Here is a 16,041-nt window from a genome sequence, read left to right as displayed (position 1 = left end):
TCAAGACCAACAAATTTGGCGCCAGCTATTCCCCTAATGTAAGCAAAATTACAGTTGTTCAAACTTTCCCTTGCTTATTTTGCGAAAGCGAAAATCATGCTTCGGAAAAATGCGTTATGTCTCCGGAAGAAAGGAAAGAGAGTTTAAGGGCTTCTAATCGGTGCTTTCTTTGTTTCGAAAGGAATTGTAGAATAAAAAATTGCCCTTCTCAATTAAAATGTTCAAAATGTAATTCTAAGTATCATAATATATTGTTGCATGAAGATAAGGAAAGGGTTGCTAAAGAAGAAATTAAGAATAATTCTAACGTCGTAACTGCAAAGATTTCTTTTAAATATTTTACTGCGAATCAAGAAGTTAAAGAATTAATAGATGACTTGCCAACCGTTAAACTTATATGTGATGGTAAATTAATTAATCCAATAGCAGATACAGGCACGCAATTGACCGTTGTCAAGACCGACATTGTACCAGAAAAATACCGTACGCCACATGGAAGTGTTATCCTCACGTCAGCTTTCGGGCAAGCTTTAAAAGCTCCTCTCATTAACCTACCTTTAGTAATATATTCTGAAAATGATAAATTTATGTCACCTATTTTTATAACATGTGCAATGGTGGATAAGTTATGTAATGATTTACTTTTGTCGTTAAGTGCTTTTAATGAGTTAAGGGGAGATGATAAAAGAAAGTTTAATTTTGAATGTAAAAATGTAAACATTGCTACTGATAGTTTCGGTGAAATGCCTTTTCATGAAACTGAAAATTTTGACGAAATACTTAACCATGATAGGGAAAACCTAATTAATGAAAAATGTAATGAAACTGTTAAGAAGATAATAGAATGTTGTACTCTTGTATATGAAGATACAGGTAAGGATGATTCCAAAAGTAGCACGAGACACGATCAATGTGTTTCGGATTCAGAACTGTTTCGAGTGCAACAAATGAATGACCCATCTTTAAAAACATGCTGGCAAAATGTTAAGAACGGAAGTAATAACTTTATTGTTATTGACAACTTTTTGTATCATAAAGATAAAGTTCTAGGAGAAAGAGTTTACCAGTTAGTCGTTCCTAAAGAAAGAAGGAAACAGATTTTGGACTTAGCTCATTCTAGCTTATGGGGAAGCCACCTGCGAACCAAGAAGACAGCCGAGCGTTTGAGATATTCGTTCTATTGGCCGGAAATCAAGAAAGATGTAAATGAATACTGCAGTGCTTGTACTTCTTGTCAACTTCAAGCGAAAAAGCGTCCCTTTGATGAAGTTCCGATTACGCCAGTAACACGTCCTAAAGAACCATTCCAGGTAATTAATGTGGATATCCTAGGACCTGTAGAGCCAAGCTGTAGAGGTTACAAATATGTTCTGTGTGCTGTTGATCAATGTACAAGGTGGCCCGAAGCGGTGCCATTGAAGAATTTGAATGCCAAAGCAACATGCGATGCATTGTTGCAAATCTTTTCACGCACAAGAATTCCTCAAATTGTTGCTTCAGATCAAGGAACTAATTTTACTGCTTCGTTGACCCAAGAGTTTTTGAAAAGGATCGGATCGTCCCCAAGGTTCTCGACTCCTTATCATCCAAGTTCAAATGGCCTGGTAGGAAGATTTAATGATGTTTTAAAGGGAATGATACATCATACCGTTAGAGAACATTCGAAAGATTGGGAGAAACATCTACCGTATTTACTTTGGGCCTACCGAGAAGTTCCTAATGCTACGACTGGTGTTAGTCCGTTCCAAATGCTTTATGGAAGACGTCCTAATGGCCCGTTGTCTATTTTGAAATCGTCATGGACTAATGAAACTCCTGTTCCTCATGGACAGTTAAGTTCAGTTACCGATTATCTGAATGATTTGAAGACGAAATTGGAAAAAGCTGCTGAATACGCAGGACTTACAGATGTTGGAAAGCAACAAGCTTATGCATTCTACCGTAACCGAAAGACTCGTCATAAAGAATTCAAGGAAGGTGACAGGGTTATAGTTTTAATCCCTGATAGCCAAAACAAAGTTTATGCCAGATGGACGGGACCTGCTACGATCATCAAAAAGCATACTGATTATAGTTACATAGTACAAATGCCTGACAATTCATCGAAGCACGTTCACGCAAACAAGATACGAGAGTTCAATACCGCTGTGAATAATGTCGGTGTGATATATGATACAGATATTGATTTCGGCGAAGTTGAAAACGTTCCAAGAATTGTTCCACGGAAAGCAAAAGAACACTATTCTAATGAGGAATGTGATTTTACACACCTTGAACCGCATAAGAAGAAAGAACTTATGGAAATTTTAAGAAGGCATAAGAACCTAAGAACTGGTATTTCGAAAATCGCCAATGTGGGAGAACACAGCATCAAACTGAAACCTGGAAGTATGCCAAGAAGGCAGAAACCGTATCGAATACCTGAAGTTCTAAGAAATGAAGCTGATCGTCAAATAGATAAGCTTTTACAGCTAAAGCTAATCGTTGAATCAGAAAGTGAATATGTGCAATCCAGTAATTTATGCGTTAACAAAATGGAACAGTAACATTATGTGTAGACTAAAAGACTATGCTGAATTTATTGATGACGTGACTTAAAATGACATGATTATATTTCCCAGTGAGTGAAACATGACCGATGTTATGAACTATGAACTATAAGACATTTTGACTGTTTAGTTTGATTTTTTTTTAGCTAAAATGCTAAATTTTTTTTCTAACGTTAGGTAATGTGTTTAAAGATTTAGCTAGGGTTTGCTAAAGTATTATGTTTAATGTTAATGATTGATTTGTATTGTCTCGTTTATATGATAACTGCTTATATGATTATGATTATGTGAAGGATTTAAGTTTGAAATGTTAATTGAATGTTACATTTTTTTTAATGAATAGGATTACTGAATTTATGTTGAAGTAATTTTAATTTAAAATGGTAAGAATTGGTTAATTAAGTTCGAAAATTTCATGGATGTTATTTTATTTTGTTTCAAGAAATGTTTATATATGTGGATTTGACAGGTCATTGAAAGACGCAATCAAATCTTTTCGAGGGGAGGTGTCATGACGTGATGACCACGCATGCGCAGTTTAGCCGAATGGCCTGCAACGCCTCTCTCTCATGAACTGACTAGAGAAGAGTAGTTAGTAGATAGTAGCGAAGTAACGAAGGAAATGTGTTGTATGTCAGCTTAGATGCAAGAAACGAAGTGATACTTGTGTGTTCATCGTTTGTACTTATTATTTTTATTTGTGTGTTAATAAAGTTTTGTGCCGTTAAAATGGCTGTTTTATGCAACGCACACAATACGATACGTCTACGGTAGGAAGTAAATACATATCCAGAAGCTACACGCCCAAGAAAAGGAAGGATATGACAGGCCCTGATTACTACAGAAGAGCGTGTTGTTGAATATTCCAAATCTTAACGGCTTCATGGCGCCTAGCGAAAAACCTAGCGAAAATAATTGCTTATACAGTATATCACCTTAATAAAAAAATAATGGGAATTTTTTATGAAAAATTAAATATAAATAAATGATAATATAATAAATTTTAAAAGAAAAGTAAGAATTGGATATTTTTAATTGTATTTAGTAATTTTTTTTTTTTTTTTTTTTTTTTTTGTTGTTGTTGTTGTTTGGAGCGATTGGCGCCGTCTCTTGTGGTCGACGAGATTTTCCGCAAGTACCAGTTTGTAATTTCATAGTGAAATTTTTTTTATTACTATTATTATGAAAAAAAGTAGCGTTTGAAAATAATTTGTTATTTCTTAATAATTTAAGCTACTTGGGAAGAAATTAATGTTAACGTTTTTTAAATTAGGAGTAAGCATATATTTCAAATACCTTTCTTTCAATAGAATTAATTTGGTGTCTTCATTCTGTTTCCAGATTTTAGCTTTTTATCGATAAAAAGCGTTTAATCCTTGTTGAATTGTAACACATTATTTGGTTAAAGACAGTACAAGATTTTGTGTTCATTTAAAGTGGAGAAAGAGAAATATCAAGAAAAAGAGATGTCGTATATAAATTTCCCGTAAAACTACAGATCTTTTGTATGCATACTTATGAATGAAAACATAACTATATGTATTAATAAAACAGATAAATATATCATTTATATTAAATAAGAATATTCAGATATGAGCTTCTTTTTGTCTGTTTTTGTTTAAAGTAACTAATTATCAAAAATAAATCTTATTAAACATTCAGTAATTTCAAAATGATAACATTAATTCATGCTTTCCTTTGAAATTCTTAACTGCTGTATTTAAGATAATAAAATAACCATAAAAGCAAAAATATTAATGGTTTTCATTAGCCATGTATTATTTCGACAAGGAAGAAAGAGTGAAATACATGAGAAGAAAGGCTGTTAAATAGAAAAAATCCTTCGCTGGTTTCTGAACACTGGTAGTTTGACCTGAGTTCGATTCCAGGCAAACGGGCTAGCTGTAAGGGCGTTTTTGGTGGTTTTCCGCGTGTATAACGTGAATGCGAGCTAGTTGTCCTTTGAATGTCCTGCATGAAGATTTCCCTTCTCTACGGCAGACAGCCTTTGGGTTTATTTGATTACAACTTCGCGATAATTAAATAAAACATAAACCAAAGCAAGCAATACAATAGAAGAAAGAGGGAAACTGATTAGAAGACAGCATTATATAATCACTAGTGACTGAGTCGATGTGATTGTTAAGTACTGATAGTTAAATCCCGATTCTATTGCCGAACAGCGGATTAGCTGCATAAAGTTTATTCATACCCCCTCTTCCTCTTCTTCTATTTGTAGCATAAATGCGAGCAATTTTCTATTAAAATTTTCTTCATGAATGCATTCCTTCCTAAAGCAGATACCCATCTTCTGTTTAATAGTCGGATTAAACAAACAATTTGTCTGTTCTGTTATTCGGCACAAGTTTCAATCTGGGGATTTTCTCAGTTTTCTTCTTGTATAATATGAATTAATTTTCCTTAGAAACTCCTCCGTGAAGTCATTTTGTTTTTTTAAGTATATATTATACTCGAGCTTTGTCATATTCGATTAAACAAACGATTTGACATCCCTGACTTTTCTTTATACTAAATTTCCTGTTTTCTATCAGAATTTCTTATTTTAAGCAATGTAAAATATATCTAAACCCGTAAACATAAAGTAAACTTAATGAAAGTGTAGTATTTCAATGTTTTAAAACCATGGTATTGCTATTTGTGAGAAAAATGTTAATTAAGGAAATTAGATAAATATATTGCGGTTTTTTTTTTTTTTTTTTCTTTTTTTTTAAACTTCACTTAAGAAACTGGAGCAGGACCGACCCTCCTGGCAATTCTGTCGTATGGTCTTTTCAGAGGGTATACGAATTGGAAAACAACTAAAGCCAAATTTGCAAACCGATTATAAATGCATCGCATTTTAGTGTTAAAACATAACATATAACAACGAGCAGCATGATGAAACATTGTACTTAATCAACATAATTTAGAATAATGAAAACAACAAGTGAGGATATAGTTTAAAACTATTAAGTTGAACACTCAAATGTGAATGCTTTCAGAAAAAAGTATTTACATCAAGAATATCAACATTAGTATTCAATTTGATATATAAGATTCATTGACCCTGCTTTAAGTTGTCACTGCGAGTGAGGTACGGTGACATATTACGTCAACTCGAACTGAGAACTTGAACTTTGTCAAATGGAACATTTTCGTGATCAGAACCCGTCTGACTTGATTGTTTGAAGTGGCAAGGTCTCGGTTTCAATGGGTCTTCTTAAAGATGCTCTTCAGTTGATGAAATCAAGTCATTCATTAATCGCTTATTTTGACTGTTTGAGAGCTCTGGTGATCGATACTTAATAAAACGTGTGATGGAGGAGACAATTGGGAGGTAAGTAAAAGCCGTGTTTTCTTAACCATGAAGCAAAAACAATGCAATTATGCATGTCAAACGAAAAAGAAGCAGTTCTATAGAATAATATATAAACAATAAATTTAAATAATAAATTTTTTTCCAAATGACACAAAATCTTACCATTTAGAACTAGTTTCTTTACGTTACTTAAATTTGTATTTAAATAAATTACAAACTTTTTAAGACCGAAATTAAGAAAATATTTATTTCTGCTATTCTTGAAACTTAAAAGTCTATAAATTAACATTCAAGATCTCGTTAGATAATGATTATAGATTTATTTAAATTTAATTATTTTATTACTTAAAATGTTTAAACCAAATATGAAACTATTGAAGAAAAATATATTGCTAAGATTATGTGTTTAAAGTTATTATTATTAATATATTCTAAAGAGTTTAGTTAAGAAATATTCAATAAACAACTTTAAGAAGGAATATTCTTAAAGTTGTTTATTGAATATTTCTTAAATTTAGATTCCAGTAGATGCTTCTTCTAGTTGTTCTCTTACCAGCAGGTTCTGGGGCGAGGTGAGTATTTTACAAATTTATCATTGCAGCATTCAGTTACTAACTGTCTATAAAAACCATTTTTCATGCTGAGCTAGTTAAATCTTTGTTTATAGAGTATCCTATTTAGTTGCCTTGAACTAAAAAGTATCAGCTTTGTATAAAAACTTTATTGATATTATAAAACATGTAATATTTAAGAGAAAAATTGCCTGCAGCGCAGTGCGGCCAAGAACGCTATTCTACTGAAACATAAACATGAACAACTGTTGCCATTCACACAAACTTAATAGTAAAATAAAGCATGTTGCCAGTAACAAGATTATTGTAAATCATAACATAAAAATAAACAGTGAGGCAATAAATAAGGCAAAGAAAAAAAGAAATGCAAATATTAAATATACATCCAACATTAACTCCCACCCTTGTAATTGCATTAACAATAGATCATTCCCGATGCAATGGCAACGGTAAATTTTTACTACAGGTCTTTTAAAATAACCATTCACAATTTTTACTGTAGCAACTCTAACATTGCCATTAATTGATTATTAGATGACAATTTATATCTGTGACAAACAATACATTTATGGATAAAAGACTGAATAAGTTTCTTACCATTTACAATCCAATAGTTTTGCTTTAAAATGTTAGCTAGTAAACTGGGCCTTGCATGCATATAAGTTACATGATATTGTTTAACAAGTAACAAGGCAATCTGGTGTTGACCTGGGATAATTATGGGATGCTTAGAATTGAATGATAAATCAGAATTTCGCAGCCGTACTCCCACCCGTAAAACGCCATCATCATCTAGAAAAGGAAAAAGTGAGCTTAAAACACTTTTAGGACTTAAAGATGAATTATTCTTGAGATCCTTTATATCTTTATGGAAGTGCACAAACTGGATCCATTTAATGATCAACTTCATAGCTGCTTGCCTTTCACTAGATGAAGGTACTACTGCAGTATTTTTTAACCTATTATCTTCAGAACCAAAAAACCCGTTCTTTGCACCTAGAAATAAATCTTAAGCAAGAAGAAATTACATTAACTATTTTAGATAAAGAAGAACAGTTCTGAAATAAATTGTCCAGAGTGTCATTAGTCAAATAAGGTGTTGTACAAAAAATTTATTTTGTCCTTTGTTCAGCTAAGACAGTTGCATCACTGTTGGTCTCATTACTGACAGAACATTGTAGAGACCGCTTTGAACTGTCGAACGCTAAGAATGATGGCCCATGCCACCATAGGGATATGTTCGGTAGAAGTTTAGGATCGATTCCTCTAGAAGGAAGATCGGCAGGATTTTGTTTCGACGAAATATAGCTCCACTGTTGATAGGGAATAGCATCTAATATTTCTGAAGTCCTGTTTGCCACAAAAGGCTTCCAATTTCGAGGATGAGCTGCTAACCAACAAAGAACAACCTTAGAGTCAGTCCAAGCGTGAAAGGAAATTTCAGTGCTGGAGAAGGCTTTACGGACAGCTTTGATTAATCTGGCAAGGAGCAATGTACCTAGGAGTTCCAGTCTAGGTATGGACACTTGTTTAATGGGAGCAACTTTGGTTTTAGCAACCATCAAATTGACTTCATTTCTGTGAGATGATGGTTGAACACAATAGATAACAGCAGCGTAAGCAGATTCTGACGCGTCACAAAAACCATGCAGATAGATGTGGTTAGACGTAGTTTGAAGCCACCTCGAAATTTTAACATTTCTAAGAACCTTAAGATCTTCTTGAAGTCACCGCAACTTCTCTTCCTATTCTTTAGGCAGTGGGGCATCCCAGTCAAGTTTTAAAAGCCACAACTGCTGATAAAACATTTTCAACTTGACTGTACATGGTGATAGCAAGCCAAGAGGATCAAAGATTTTAGAAGATTGAGAAATGAACCTTCTTTTAGTAATTTCAGTCCCAAAATCCATAGAAATGTTAAATAAAAATACGTCTTCTGTAGAGTTCCAAAACAGCCCTAAAGTCGTGGCACATTCATCTGAGTGAACTTCCAGGTCACCTTCTTCATGATTATCAATGGATAAATTTTCGAGAAGCTTAGAGCAGTTTGATCTCTATTTCCTTAAATTGAATCCACGTTTCTCTAATAGTTGTAAAAGCTTAGAGCATAAGTCAACTGCTTCCTGTAAACTGTTTGATCCAGATAAACAATCATCTACATAGAAATCATTTTTAAGAACGGAGGATACAAGAGGATGATCCTGGTCTGCATCCAAAGCAATTTGCCACAGACAGCGTTTTGCTAAAATGGTGCCAGTACAGTGTCATAAGTAACTGTACATAATTTATATGTCTGCAATTTTGAATTAACAGATTCTCTCCAAACAATTCTTTGTAAATGTTGATAATCATTATCTACTAAAATCTGGCGGTACATTTTTTCTATTTCAGCAGAAAAAGCTATTTTATGGATACGAAAGTTGAGCAATATTGAAAATATATCTCGTTGTTGTGTTGCACCTGCCCCTAAAACAGAGTTCAAAGAAACTGAATTTTTAGGTTTACATGAACCGTCAAATACTACACGAAGTTTAGTGGTAGAGCTACTTGGTTTAACAACAGCATGATGCGTTAGATAATATACTTGCTTATTTTCTTCAGTCTGAACAACTGGAACCATATGAGTTTCGTATTCTTGAATAAACTCCTTGTATTGCCTACCAAGTTCTTCATCTAAATCAAATTTTCTTTCCATGGATAGAAGACGAGGGTGGGGGGAAATAGCGAAAGGTTGGGAGTCACCTAACTCTTCAGCTTTACTGAAAATGGCCAGTCGGACAACAAATCTGCCGTATTCGTTTACTCGATAATTTTCTTTAAAATGATTCTCACAAAACACTTCTTCAATCGTTGACTTCTGATTTTGGAACGTTAATTCTTCCAACTCCCAAAAACGCTTAAGTGTTGCATCGACGTTATCCTCAATATGTAAACTAATGCGATTAACACTAATGGGATGCGGAGTATTGCCTTCTGTTTTAATTCTGCCCGATACAACCCAACCAAAGATAGTACTTTGCGCAATTACATTTTTATAGCCAACAATCTGCCTGGCTGAAGCAGAGAAAAGAAATAGTCAGTTCCAATTATCATGTCTATTTGCTTCGGCGTACTGAAATTCGGATCTGCAAGATTAATTGAATTCAAATTATCAAGGTCTTTGCTGTCAATCTTTACTGAAGGCAAATACGAAGTTAATTTTTTAAGATTATATGCTTGTATTAAAACACCATTTTTTTTCAACTCAGATTTCGGAAACAATTTTACATTTACATAACCACGAGTCAAAGCTGCTTCAGAATCACCAAGTTCCTTTACGCAAATACGGGCATTTTGTCAGCGTATATTTAACTGTCGAATAAATGATTCACTGATGAAGGAAGCTTCACTTCCACTGTCAAAAAGAACGATACATTCGTGACCTTGACCAGCAGAATCGTAAATTATTACTGCCGCCGTTGGTAAAAATGAAGTACTCTGACCCTGAATAGAAACACCCTGAATAGAAAAATAATATTTTGTTCGTCTGAATTAGAAATTTGTTCAGCAGAGGGAGATGAATTTGACACAACTACGTTATTACTTTTAATATCTTCATGTAGTAAAGTATGGTGTTTTGCTTTGCAAATAGAACACACATTCTGCGATGAACAAAATTTTAATTGATGATTTCCGAAACAATTGAAGCATAATAAATTCTTCCGAATGATATTTTTCCTAGTCGTAAATCTGCACCTTTAAATTTATAACACCTCGATAAAGTATGACAACCATTGCAATGCTGACATTTTAAAACAGAATGTTTATTATTATGTGAAACATTCTTCAAAACAGAGCACTGATTTTTATGCAACACTCGCTTTTCAGTATTATGAGTGTTTAACTTTTCGAGTGAAACACATCTTGAGTTTAAGAATTCCAAAAAACATTCTAAGGTAGGAAATTCTTCTTCACCATTTTTTTGTGACCATAAATGGCGCGTTTCAGAATCGACCTTTTCTAACAAAAAATAAATTAGCCAAATATCTCTAGACGAAGCCTTTTCGCCAAGAGATTTTAATCCACGGATAACTGCATCAGATGTATCAGATAGTCTTCTTAGATTAACAGAATCAGAGCTAGTAATTTTGGGTTGCTCAATAAATGTTCTGACAAGCGACATTACAATTCAATTTTTTCTATCATAACGATTCATCAATTTGTTCCAAGCCTCATCGTATGTAGTTTCGGAAATCGGAATGTGCTTAATAATGGCAACTGGTTCGTCTGTTAAAAGTCCTATCAAATATTGGAATTTCTGAATTTTCGCTAATGACTGATTGGTATGAACTGTCGCCATGTACAGATCTTTAAAATTAAGCCAATCAGTATATTTACCATTGAAACTCGGAATGTTTAAACGCGGAAGTTTAAAACTGTAGTGGGATTTGAAATCCAAGCATTTCTGGCCGTTACGGATTCAATGGCGGATTCATACATTACTTTCGTTTCAAAATAATTAGCTTCGAATTTAGCAATTTCAGAAGCTTTCTTCGGGTAAAACAGCATCATATTGATCAAATTCCTTAAATATTTGTTCAATTCTTTCTAATCTCGCTTTTAACTTCGTTAAACGTAACTGATTACTGAACCTATTGTGAAGCCGCGTTAGGGTACATTTCGTTCGTCCTCTTAATCTTTTAAGATCAGCTTCACTTAATTCTGTCATTATTACCATGAATAATGATTAATAAGCACAAATAACTTCAACAAGATACTTAAGCAGCAAAAAATATTTTCGCTTATCTTTCTAACGTCACGCAGACGATTCGCAGTACCAGTACTTAAAAGTCCGTTAAACACAGTTCTAAAGCATATAATTACAACACATTAAATAGCATTAAATGTTTCACCTGGGGAACCAAATAGTTGCCTTGAACTAAAAAGCATCAGCTTTGTAAGTAATAAGCGCCCGTAACCGGCGGACGGAAGTGACGTCATAGAAAAGGTACGTGGGCAGTATCCAGAGGGGCCTGGAACCGGAAGTGGCGACACCAGCGCCATCTTGTATCACGCGATGGAATGACATCATCAAACTTTCGTTTTTATTCTGTGGCAACGATTTTATGTTTTCAAAGTTTTTATTTTTTGTGGCAACGAGCTCTGGAGCCACGTGTTTGGCATGACATCACTTTTAATTTATTATTTTTAATTATTTAACACGTGATTAATTATTTAATACGTCATTAATTTTTAATTACTTACTCTTTTTTAATAAGCATTTTAATTATTTAGTACGTCATTATTTTAATTATTACCTTTAATTAATTTTTATGGAATTTAATATTATTTTCCCTGAATTTTAAAAATAACTCCACGACCGGGATTCGAAACCGCCATCTCTGAGATGAAAGACCTGAACGTTACCACATGGCTACCCGGTCGTCTTATCAGACCTGTTATTTTAAACCCTCTTTGTTCCTTTCACTTTTTTTGCACCATTGATGTCATAAGGCTGAAAGTCTGCGCATTCGTTTTGACATGAAAACCCCGTCACACATTTGTTTTTACTAGTTTGTTTTTACTAGTTGTTCACACATTTGTGTTTACTAGTTTACTTGTTGGCTAGGATTTCTTTTGGCTTCTTAATCATTACTTTATTCATTCCTCTTTTAAATGTAAGATTTTCCCACAGTTTAATTTTTTTATTATTAAGATATTTTTAATTGTTTTTATTTTTCATCTCATTCTTACTATTTTTTAAGTTATTAGTTAATTTATTAATTTTTTATTTCATTTTTTCCCCTTTCCTAAACATAAATTTTACTTTTAACTTTCGCAAATTCACGTTTACTTCCACAAAAGTGAATTAAAATTTTTTTTTGACTTTTTATCTTGCAAAGTTTTTTTTTTCTTTTTCTTTTTTCAAATTTATTCCCTTTTGTATTTTTGCTTTAATTTTTTTTTTTTATATTTAACTTTCTTTTCTTGGTTTTACAAAAGTAATATTTTATTTTTACAAATTCATTTTTTTCCTTTTCACTTTTTATTTTGCAATTTTTTTTTCCAAATTTATTCTTTTTTTGTATTTTTATTTTATTTTTTTATTTACATTTAACTTTTTTACTTTAAAAAGGTTTTTTTTTGTTTAAACGCTTTTTTTTTACAAAAGTAATATCTATTTTTACAAATTTAATTTTTCCTTTCCGCTTTTTATTTCAAAAAAAGGTGTTACTACATTTTTAACTCTATTTTTTTACAAAACTAATATTTAGTTTCATAAGTTTAATTTTTTTTGAGGTTTTGTTTACACAAATGCAGTTTTTTGTTTTTTCCTTTATGCATTTTACTTCCAAAAAAAATTTTTTCCCCTTTCCTTTAAATTTTTTTTGTTACAATTTTATTTTACCCTTAACTTTTTTCCCTTGTTTTAAATACAACATCATGTTACACTTCCATTTCTCCAAACGTAAACTTACCTACATTTCTCCGTCTTTGAAATTTTAAGCTGGAATTTACATGCGTATAACTTCACTAGATAATATTTTCTGTAATTTTAAACCAATATACACAATGTTCATTCTATATAGTTTAACTATATACTCTATATAGTTTAACTGGAATACTACATTTTTTACATTTTTACTACTAAGTTGGAGATACACAGAACTTTTCCTTCTAATGTATTGTACTAACTATTAATGACTGTATTAACATTTTGGCCAACTGTACAAAACTTTGCTGATTTTCTTTTACACGTCTTGTGTTTATTCAAAGGATTCACCAAACTATGTCTGACAAATGTAATTTTTACGGTTTCCATTATAAGGATCTTAGGTTTTACTAACGTTTATTTTATTTTAAATCTTTACTATCACTTCTTATTTTCTACTTCCGGTCAGAATTAAAAGCGTTAACTTATTTATGCAAAATTTGTCTGGCGAACGCCAAGTACTTAAGTTGTGGCTTTTTGCCAAGCGAGAGAGAGGAAGGCGTTAGTCGAAGCAGGCCGCTTGCCTTAGAAGTTTTACTCGGTTACTGGTTGCCTTCCAGGCCAGAGGTTTAATCCTCTTGATAATTTTAAACGTATTGTAGTGTTAACAGTTCTCTGTACTACATACGGCTTCCTGTTAATATACGGCTAATCTTCCACGTTTATTATTCCAAAGTTAAGTTAGAGTTTAGTTAAATATTTTTATATTCTTACGTTCAGACCACAAGTAGTTGGTCTCTGTATTCCGAAGTACGGAAATTATTGTAAAGAGTGAAAAATAAAGGGTTTCGTATACCCTTCCTGTGTATCTTGTCTACTTCCCACATTTATTGAACATAGCTTTAGTAAGCTCCCTGTTCCGAGTCAGGTCTGTGCATGTTCCCAAAGAAAGCAAGACGGAACATTCAACCTGATAGTGGCGCCCAACGAAGAAGAATAACCATGGCCGAGTTTCAAGAAGAACCTGTGCTGCCTGCAGAAGCGGCTCAGAATCCAGAAATGCCAGCTGCCGCCCTGGAAGGATTTGGTTACATCGTCCAGACCATGCGCGCTTCGATGAAACCAGAAGCAACATTTAATGGAAACTCACCGGTAAACAGTTTTTTGGAAAAATTGGATGACCACTTCATGCTCTACCCCGTGCACGAGTTTCAAAAAGTTACCTTAGCTACCAGCGCTTTGAGGGGCCAAGCGCTTAACTGGTTCAAATGTATAGGCAGAAGTCTCTTGGGTCAAGCAGGAAGTCCCACCTATACTTACGAGAATTTCAAGACTGCCCTAGTAAAAGCCTTCCCTGTCGTAAGGGATAGTGCGAAATTAGAAACGGAACTTTTCAGCATATATCAACAAAGAATCGAAAATCTCTCAAGCTTTATTTTAAGAAAAATTCACGTCTTCAAACTCTTGTATGGAAACCGTCCGGGTCCTGAGATAATTCAAGTGATTTTGCCGAGGTTACTTCCCCAAGTGCAAGACTTTATTGAATTAAGAAATCCGACTACACTGGAAAAGTTATTTGAGCTAGCAATCCAGTTTGAAAGTAGAAGAACGGCGGATATTGAAAGAAGACGCCAATATCAACAACGAAACCAATTTGGTGCGCCAAGACCACAGCAAAAGTCAAGCACACGGCTACGGAAGCAAAAAAAGTGGAAAAAGAAGGAAAGCACGGAAATGAAAAATGATTTAAACTAAAACGGATTTCTGCTGACGGGAGGGTGCGGAAATCCGAAGGCCAAGAAAACCCCTCTTCCTTCAAGTTAAATACAGTAATGGTGAAAAACGTGACTCTTCCGAAGATTGAAGTGTTGGTGAGTAATATCCCAGCCACCGCACTCCTGGATACAGGCGCGCAGTGTTCCTGTGTGGCAGAAGATTTTTTAGGAAGTATTTTCGTAAATATCGCATATATAATTCGGATAATTAGCTGCGCAAGGAGAAAGATGTAAGTGCATAGGTAAATTACCGCTATACATCCGTATCAAGGACAAACAAGTAAAGGTTATGTTTTTCATAGTAAAGAATCTGCAAACACATATTATCTTAGGAATAGATTTTCTTTCAAAGGCACAAGCAACGCTGGATTTTAATGAAGCGTCCCTTAAGCTGACGATAAAACCAGTTCGAGAAGAAAAGGCTGAACCGCCTATGTTAAACCTTGACCACCTGCCTAATGAAGAGCAACGAAGAATCCGACAAGTGGTAAGTGAATTTGCTTCGTTATTTAGTGATATTCCAGGATTTACTCAGGTTAGTAACCATAGTATTGACACCGGAGATTCAATGCCAGTTCGCCACAAAGCATACCGGTATGATAAGAATAAGGAAAAAATTATAGAATGGCATATCACCGATATGCTACGTAAAAAGATCATAACGCCCATCTGAAGAAGTTATGATAGCCCGGTGGTTTTATGTAAGAAAAATAATGACTATCCATTGACACATCCAAATAGGTGGCGATTCGCGATTGACTACCGTAAATTAAACTCCATAACTAAATATCCGGTATATCCGTTACCTATTATTGAAGAAATTCTAAGGAACATAACATCGACCAAATATATGACGACTTTAGACTTAACGACTGGTTATTTTCAAATAGGGGTTAGGCCTGAGGACGTGCCTAAGACTGCTTTTAAAACCAAGTCTGGCACTTATGCATTCCTGCGTATGCCGTTTGCTCTTTCAGGGGCACCGGCAACATTTCAGCGATGTATGGACATTGTGTTAAGGCCTGTTCTTGGAAAGTCCACATTTATCTATTTAGACGATATCATTATTACTAGTGATAATCTCGACCAACATGTACAGGATTTAAGACAGGTGTTTTCTTTATTAAATGAGGCCGGTATAAAAGTTAATGTCGAAAAGTGCAAATTTGCAGCCCCTCAATTAAAATATTTAGGTTACAAAATATCTCAGAAAGGAATCGAGACAGACGAATCAAAAATAATTGCTGTACAAAAGTATCCGACTCCAAACACGGCGAAGAAGCTCTCTTCTTTTCTAGGACTTTGTTCATATTATAGGTCCTTTATAAAAGATTTTGAAGCTATTGCTGAACCATTGTTAAAATTAAAAAGGAAAAAGGCAAGATTCTCGTGGACGGCCGAAGCCAATAGTGCG

This window comes from Stegodyphus dumicola, chromosome X1, assembly GCF_044657685.1.
Source record: "Stegodyphus dumicola isolate Sdum_Otavi_A_Nest chromosome X1, ASM4465768v1".
Taxonomy (NCBI): Eukaryota; Metazoa; Arthropoda; class Arachnida; order Araneae; family Eresidae; genus Stegodyphus; species Stegodyphus dumicola.
Note: the sequence above shows the minus strand (reverse complement) of the source record.